Genomic DNA, 9,183 nt, shown 5'->3' on the forward strand with positions numbered 1-9,183 from the left:
TAGAGTTGTGTGATTTAAAACTAAAATTTACTAAAAGTCTAAACTATTGGCTAATGACAATCGCAATAAGAATAAGCAAGAAGATATCAAAGGGAGAAAATAGGGGTTAATTGGATAGGTGTAAGATACTTGTTTGGGAATTAACTCTAGTTACTTCACTTATATGGTTCAAGCAAGTCTCTCGAATTCACTCTATTATGTTCAAACATTCAGTAGAAACTCCTTTCTTGATTAAGTCTCAACCTTACGATATGAGCTAAGTTAAGTTTGGTGAAGATATACAAGAATTAGTAGTGGATTAGTCTTTAGGAGAACGTCTTTCGATTATCTTCCTAACTGGGTCTAAACAATAATTCAATCAGCCTCTTTTGATTACTAACAAGAATCAATGAATTCAACCAATAAGATAATGCAAAACATCACAAATTATGCCTCTTTCGATTACATAAACAAGTGAATATATATGCAACAATAAAAATACCCAAAACGCTTCAATACATAAAGTTATAGTTAATATCTACAAACAATTCTCAAAACACCAAATCCATCAGTCCCTAAGGAAGAATTACTCCATGGATATGGAGAAATTCATCACAATTAAGTTTAAGTCAAAGGAAAACATAAAACATCCAAACCCTTGCCTTGAGTGAGGATGAATGATGAAATCCTTGTGCTCTTGCTTCTCCCTCTTCTCCTTAGCTTCCTTAGGTCTAAATAATGTCAAAAGTCCTCAAAATATCATTTTTCATGTATATATACCAAGTAGGGTCGAGCCCAAATAAATACACCTTCTCCTTCGCGAAATAGGACATTTTTCTGGAGTTGGACGTGCGCGGCCGCGCACCTGAAAGTGTGCCCGCACACTTGGACACGCTTTTTTACCATGTTCTGCCTTATATGCGCGCCTAATGCGCAGCCAGTGCGCGGCTGTGCACGTGGGTGGCGTTCTATTGGGAATTTGAAAAAACGTAAAACATGAAAGTTGTAGCCCCTTTAAATATATTTCCAAAGATATATTGTGGAGCCCAAACGAAATTCTGAGAGAAAAGTTATGTGCATTTTACTGGACACTGCACAATATGCCTGCTCGATTCTTCATTTCGTTCCACTATCATCTGTTGATCCCCGAACACGACCCCGACTTAATCCTTGGACTTTTACTCAGATTTCAAAGCTCCCGACTAACTTGAATTTATTTCATAATATCTACATAGATCAGAATCACTCATACAAGGCATAAAACATACAATTAGTGCAAAACACTAGCGATTAAAGTTCCAACTCAATTAAAGTCCAGTAAATTAGAGTGCGATAAGCGACTAAAATATGAGATTATAGCCTACCATCACCAACCTTACAAAGTGATACGTTAATAGGGTATGTCGAGACACATTAATTTCAATATTTGCAAGTAATGATTTGGGTCATTGATATTTGCAAATATTAAACTTCAATATTTGAAAAAAATTAAAGATAATTTGACGAGTGTTACAAGTGAAATAAATTTTAATTTACAAAATTTAAATTTTTTATAGTTGAACTTCGTATCAAAACGCATTTTGCAACTTCTAAACACAACTTCAAATACTCATATGTTTTTTACATCAATCAAATATTATCCAAACGCATACTAATAAATGACTGCCTTATAAAAAATATTTGTCTCCATTTGTTATGAGATTTTCTATTTTTAAATGAGAGAATATTTCATAGTACAATGCACAAATTCAATTAACTTTCATTTTCACATTTATAGCTTGTTTGGACGGTTGTTACCTATTATATTGTATCGTATTGTTACTTTAAATACAATATTTGTTTTGACTGTTACTTAAATTTTATTGTAATGTGTCGTTAAATCCGTCGTAATGTAATGACGAAAAGTGCCACTTTATGTAACGACTAATTTGGTGTGGTGGCGTCGTTACCTTATTTTTCCTCTGATTTTCCCTTTCTTTATTATTAAATAATTATATTTTATCCTTTACCCAACTTTTTTATATAATAATTCTGCTTCGCATTCTAATTTTTTTCTTAGTAATGTTGCAAGTTTGTTCTTCGTATTTTTAGTGTGTGACATCATAAAATGATGACAAACGATACAATCTATGCAAATATTGTATTCATCAAACAAGACAATATAATACAATATAATATAATATGACACAATATGAAACGACATGTAACAACCATCTAAACAAACTGTTAAGAATAAATAGAATATTATATTTATTTTAACTCGTGAACCAAAAATAACATATTGGTTTAAACATAATTAGTAAATCTAGTTATCTTTTCCTTGATTATGATTTTTATAGATTAGTTTTCATTGATCACAAGCGGTGTTTGACCATCATACAAGAAAAATAACATGTATCGTGTTGTGAACTCTATGAGTGACTCGGTGGAGGGCATATTTGGGATTTTGAATAATTATGTGTGGGGCCCAGGTTGAGTGCAGACATATGCTAAGTTCGTGAAAGGGCAGCATAGAAAAAGACAGTTATAAATATAGCAAAGGGCGTAGAGTATTCTTTATGCTAAAATTATTAAGTGTTAGTTCTATTTTCCCATCTATGTTCTTCTTCTAATACTTCTCATCCCGTTCTGGTTATCCCTCCTTTATCCCTTTAATTTCCAGCTGATTGTTGTTCTTCTTTTCGTCAATATTTTTTATTTTGTGTAATTCAGTTTAGTGATTATATAATATATATAAGTCTGTGTTTGTGTTGAGAATTTGGTTTGTTTTATTGGTGCTTTCATCCAGAGGTCTCTAATGGAGGACCAAAAGTTACTCAAGGCTTTCGTTGATGACTCGATTCGTGATTCACTACAAGAAATGAAGGATTTTCCTTCTAAGGATTTTGTTGATATTCGTTCGATGTTAATGAAGTTAGTGGGGAAAAAGGCTACGACGTCCATTCCACTCCGAGATCTAATGGAATTAAGGAGGTTTCGCGGTGGAAATCCAGAGTCTTGGATTTTACAGGCAGAGAGGTATTTTGAGTTTTACTCCATCGTCGACGACCTTAAGCTTTCGTTAGCATCATCTTACTTGGATGGCGAAGCTTTAGCATGGTTCCAGTGTCTTTATCGGAACAAATAATTTATCGACTGGAAGCATTTTACGGAGAAATTGAAGCTGCATTATCACAGATGGATCCCCCCTGCTTCGATAGGGTGTTCGACCGATCTCCGATTTTATTCTAATCATTTTGAAGGTTTAGAACTACTAAGGACCCAGGGAAGTCCTCTTACTACTATGACTCGTGTTTCCATCTTTTTTTGAGTTTGAATCCACATTTAAACATGAAAACTCAGAGGGCAAACATATGTTCGATGAAATGTCTACTAGAGTCTTTTTCAAAGCAGTAGAGGAAAGTTATCCTGTTACAACAGTGATCCAAAGCATAGTTGCAACAATCGGTGTCTCTCACTTCGCAACTGATAATCACTCACCTAAGGTGTTCGACGAAATGTTACATAGTGGATGCGCCAAAGTATTCGTTGAGGTGCAATCATATGCTCCAATCAACATGCTCGATGAAGAAGCTATGGGTCCTGAAAGCAGCAAAGTCCAACTGTTTGATGAAAGTCCTCAAAAAGATAGGCCAGATAGGTGCATCACTAAACTTTCTCTTGATCGTGGCGCTATTGATGTGTGGCTATAATTTTATATTTTAGTATATTAATTACCTTGCATTTTATGTGCTTTAATGTTAAACTACACTTTATTTACGCATAATTGAGTCTATTTTATGTGTAGGTGAATTGAAGATGAAATTAGAGAAAAAGGAAGATTTAAAGAATAAAGTGTGCTCGAAAACTATGGAAAGAAGAAAGAATGCATTAAGCAGTAAAAAGATGAAGAAGCTCGCGAGGCGACCCTTTGATCTCACGTGGAAGCTGGTGACGCGAGCCTCTGAGCTCGTGTAGTATCAGGTGTCGCAAAGGGTGAGGCGAGCTCGAGCTCGCGTGGGAGCTGGCGCCGTACAGTGTTAGGCGAGGTTCATCTCGCATGGAGCCTCGCGAGGCATGGTCTGAGGCGCGCTTACTCCGGATTTTGAAGGCTTATTTCGTCTCCTGGTTTGACTAGGACTTGACTTATGTTGTTTAGGTCTTTTCCTACACATATAAATAGACATAAAACACCACTTTTGAAGTAGTTTTTGCGACCAGAGGCAAGAATAACTCGTGGAACACCAGTTGGGAGATAAAATCATCGATTTCTACATTCCTCCATCTTTACTTTGTAATTTATTTATGAAAAATACTTGGGATATTGTTACTATGAGTATGAGCAGCTAAACTCCTAATCTAGGGTTTTGATGGAACCAATTGGAGGATGATTTTCCTGTTACATTAATATAGATTTCCCGTAGTATTTTCTCTATTAGTTCAACTACGTTATTATTGTGGTTGGTTGAAGAGCTCTCAATCGACTGTGCCTATTTAGTGTGTATTATTCGGAAGAGAGTGCATATTTAGGTAGTTATTGAACAACATCACTCCTAAAGTATATGGGGGATCAATACGGAGGGTTTAAAGATGGGATTAAGAATAACGAAACCTTGGTGCGATCCGAGTGAGCCGTAACTTAGTGCTAGCTAGCGTAATTCAGGAGAATATGTCTAGTAAATTGTGGTAGTTACTCGGAAAAGAATTACGACACTCAGAGAGCTCATGATCGGTAGAGAAAACTTAGGCAAATTTATAGGAAACGTAGCGAAAAGGATTCCGACAATAGGGAAAATCAAAATCTTAGATCATTCCAATTCTTGTCTATAACTTGTTCGTAGTTAGTTATTAAGTACTGCATTTTCATTACGTGTTATTTAGTTAATAAGCATCCAATTTATTATTTTAATATTTCTGAATATTGATTGCATGAATTTGTGCGAGTCTAGTAGCTGTGCTTAATAGGTTAATTCCCTGTGGGATTCAACTCCGGACTTGTTAACCAGAATATATTTGCAATGACCGCTTAGTCCTTTTTATAAGGCATAGTTGGGTGTGATCAAATTTTGGCATCGTTGCCGGGGAATTAACGGTGTTATTAATTGCAGCTAAAAGAAGTGCTAGAATTCTTAGTGTAGTCAATTTTCCTCATTTTTAAACTAAATACATTGAAATTCTAACGTTTGTAGTCTTGGGTGTTACAAGTACATGCCTAGAAACTCTTCAAGAACTGATGAATTGTTTGAAGCATTATTAGATCTTGAGAAAGTTTTCAAGGCACTGAATCATGCAAACAAGAAGGGCAAACATCAACAGAACAAATTGAACCAGACATGGATGACGGAATAGAAAATCTAAACAACAGAAATAATGCGAATGACCCGAACAATCAGGGTGTGGTGCCTTTTGTGCTAAAAGCAGCATTGTATGATTGGGCACAACCCACCGCCGAAAATTTGGCAACCGCAATTGCAGTCCCTCAAATTCAAGCGGAATCATTTCAAATCACAAACAACATGATACATTTGTTACAGAACAAGGGACTGTTCTCAGGGTCTTACATTGAAGATCCTCAGCAGCATCTGAAAAATTTCCTGTCGATATGTGTCATGCAAAGGCAAACTAATGTGACACCGGAAGCAATAAAGTTGTTATTATTTCCATTCTCGGTGATGGGAGAGGCTCAGACTTGGCTTAATTCACTCCCCATAAACTCCATCACTACTTGGGAGGAATTAGTCAAGCAATTTTTGAACAAGTTCTACCCACCCAATAAGACTGCCAAACAAATTGATGAGATATTAAGCTACAGGCAGAGACCAACAGAAACACTACAAGAAATGTGGGAGAGGTTCAAGGGTATGCTGGTTAAGTGTCCTCATCATGGCATTCCAGATCAGATGTTGGGGAAGAGGTTCTACATGGGATTGGCAGACAGCTTAAAGGCCAATGTTGATGTTTCGGCAGGTGGAGCATTTTTGAGCAAATCATTCAGAGAATGCAAGATCCTACTTGATAAAATGGCTCAAAACTCGGGATGGATGACAAGAGGCTCTACAATCACGCATGCCGTTCACTCAGTGGCCTTGGACCCAAATAATTCTATAGCCGAAAATATGGCCACTCTGATGATACAAATGAGTTCCTCACCAAAAAGATTGATGAATCAGTCCAGAAGCAGTACGTACACATAATTGACGCGACTAATGGGGGCTTATGTACACCATGCATTAACCAATCATATGTATGCTCTTGGAGTGCGGAAAGTGACAACCAGCACTATCAGAAAGATATGAACTATGTGGCCAACTATGGAGGACAAAGGCAAGGTGGTCAGAATTGGGGGCAACAGAATCAACAATATAGACCATCACATCAGTAGTACAATAATAGCAGCAATCGTGGAGCTATGCGACCACAGGGTCAAGTTGTGCCGTACCAAAGGCAACAGGGATACAACCAGCAAAATCAGCAGCTAGCCTTTCAACAGCCTCAATAACAGCAAATAGTAAGACAAGAAGATGGGTTGTCTGAAATTAAAGGAATGTTGCAACAACTGATTGGGTCTAATGGTAAAATGCAAGAGAGAGTGGACACACATGAATCAGCGATAAAAGGCATTGAGATTTAATTAGGACAGATATCAATGGCTCTGAATAATCGCCCCCAAGGGACATTACCGGCAGACACACAAGTCAATCCAAAAGAGCAGGGCCCGAAACAGCTGATGGCGGTGAGTCTAAGAAATAGTAGAGACCTAAATCTAGAGCAAGAAATTGCTCGCGAAAGCCGACCAACTGAAATACTTGTGCCAGTACCCATTGAGGTAGATAATTCAACAGGGTTAATTGAGGTGATGATACAACATGCACAAGAGAGCACAAGCAAAGAAAAACAGGTTGCGAAGGAGACTGAAGTAGCACAAGAAACGACAGTAGAAGCAGTGCCTGAGCAGGATAAGATTCAAATCACTAGAAGGAAGCGACCTCCAGTACCATTCCCACAGAGATTGGCCAAATATCATAAGGATGAGCAGTATAAGAAATTCATGGAGATGTTGAAACAAATCCAGGTAAACATTCCACTGATTGACGCCTTGAGGGAGATGCCTGGGTATGCTAAAATGATGAAGGATTTGATGTCTCACAAGTTTGACTTCCAAGACTTGGCCACTGTTACCCTAACCCATACATGTAGTGGTATCATGACGAGACCCATAGCTGAGAAGTTGTCAGACCCAGGGAGTTTCACAATCCCATGCACAATAGGCAGCTATGCTTTTGCTAAAGCATAGTGTGATTTGGGGACAAGCATAAACTTGATGCCCTTGGCTATCTACAAAAGGTTAGGCATTGGAAGAGCAAGACCCACATCCATGTTACTACAGCTAGTCGACCGGACAGTGAAGAGGCCATCAAGTATCCTTGATGATGTACTAGTGCAAGTTGGAAAGTTTGTGTTTCTAGCAGATTTTGTCATTCTAGACTGCCGGGTTGACGAGGAGATTCCCATAATTTTGGGAAGACCATTCTTGGCCACTGGGAGAGCATTGATTGATTGTGAAACTGGAGAGCTAAAAATGAGACTGAATGGTGAATAGATAACATTCAATGTGCAGAAGTCTATGTGGCGACCAAGTGAATTTGCTAACTACTCTCTAATAGAAGCTGTGGATGTAATTTTGGAGGAGGAATATGAGACTCTGAATGCTAAACACCCTCGAACATCCTGTCTCACGAACTTAGAAGAAGTAAATGGAGAGGACTTGGCAGAGTGGGTGTTGGTTCTTGAAGGCCAAGGGTTCTGGAAAAGAGAGCTCGAAATTAGTATTTGCACTTAGAAGAAAGAAATACTCCTCCAGCTAAGCCATCGATCGAAGAGCCACCACAGTTGAAACTGAAACCGCTACTACCTCATCTCATGTATGCTTTCTTTGGACCCAACTCTACTTTACCTGTTATTATCTTAACTGGTTTTTTAGATGTGTAGGAAGAACAACTTTTGCAGGTATTGATAGAGTGCAAAACTGCAATTGGTTGGACCATTGCACACATTAAGGGTATCAGCCCGGCCTTCTGTATGCATAAGATTTTATTGGAAGATGGCCACAAACCTTCCAGAGAACATCAAAGAAAACTGAACCCCAACATAAAAGAAGTCGTGAAAAAGGAGGTGATAAAGTGGTTAGATGCGGGAATCATTTTCCCCATCTCCGATAGCAATTGGATTAGCCCAGTTCAATATGTGCCAAAGAAAGGTGGAATGACTGTTGTGCAAAACGAGAACAACGAGCTAATCTCAACAAGAACAGTCACAGGATGGCGAATTTGTATGGACTACAGAAGATTGAACAAGGCCACCCGAAAAGACCATTTTCCCTTGCCGTTCATTGATCAGATGCTAGATAGATTGGCTGGGAGGTCCCACTTCTGTTTTCTGGATGGATACTCGGGGTATAAGCAGATCTCTATTGCCTCGGAATATAGAGAGAAAACGTCATTCACTTGTCCGTATGGCATCTACGCTTTCCGGAGAATGTCGTTCGGCCTATGCAACGCACCCGCCACATTTCAAAGGTTCATGATGACCATCTTCAAAGATATGGTAGAAGACATAATGGAGGTCTTCATGGATGATTTCTCAGTGGTGGAAGACTCATTTGATGATTGCCTAATAAATCTGAAAAGAGTGCTAAAAAGATGTGTGGAGACTAATCTGGTGCTAAATTGGGAAAAGTGCCTCTTCATGGTACAAGAAGGTATAGTCTTGGGGCACCTAGTGTCAAGTAAGAGCATTGAGGTGGATCGTGCAAAGGTTGATGTGATAGAAAAGCTACCACCCCCACTTCCATCAAAGCAATAAGAAGTTTCCTTGGCCACACCGGTTTCTACAGACGGTTTATAAAAGATTTCTCCAAAATTGCTAACCCCATGTGTAAACTGCTTGAAAAAGATCACCCTTTTGTGTTTTCTGATGTCTACATGGTAGCATTTGAGGAGTTAAAGAAGAAACTGGTGACTGCACCAATCATAGTGGCCCCCGACTGGGGGCAACCTTTCGAGCTGATGTGCGATGCAAGCGACTATGCTGTTGGAGCAGTTCTTGGGCAGTGAAAAGATAAAGTCATGCATCTGATCTACTATGCAAGTAGAACCTTGAGCGGCGCCCAACTGAACTACACAGTGACAGAGAAAGAGATGCTAGTTGTGGTGTTCGCATTTGATA

General features: G+C 38.6%; 1 long non-coding RNA gene and 1 other non-coding gene across 2 annotated transcripts; one reads left to right on the forward strand and one right to left on the reverse strand.

The window, feature by feature from the left end:
• The first annotated feature begins 2,554 nt into the window (after nt 1-2,554).
• Nucleotides 2,555-4,317, forward strand: LOC107784345 (uncharacterized). Its single transcript, XR_001647663.2, has 2 exons — nt 2,555-3,619; nt 3,767-4,317. It is a non-coding gene; the product is annotated as an uncharacterized LOC107784345 (long non-coding RNA).
• A 1,424-nt stretch (nt 4,318-5,741) lies between these two features.
• Nucleotides 5,742-5,848, reverse strand: LOC142167688 (small nucleolar RNA R71). Its single transcript, XR_012697776.1, has one exon. It is a non-coding gene; the product is annotated as a small nucleolar RNA R71 (small nucleolar RNA).
• Between the last annotated feature and the right edge of the window lie 3,335 nt (nt 5,849-9,183).

The sequence above is a fragment of the Nicotiana tabacum genome, chromosome 12 (genome assembly GCF_000715075.1).
Source record: "Nicotiana tabacum cultivar K326 chromosome 12, ASM71507v2, whole genome shotgun sequence".
NCBI classification, from domain to species: Eukaryota; Viridiplantae; Streptophyta; class Magnoliopsida; order Solanales; family Solanaceae; genus Nicotiana; species Nicotiana tabacum.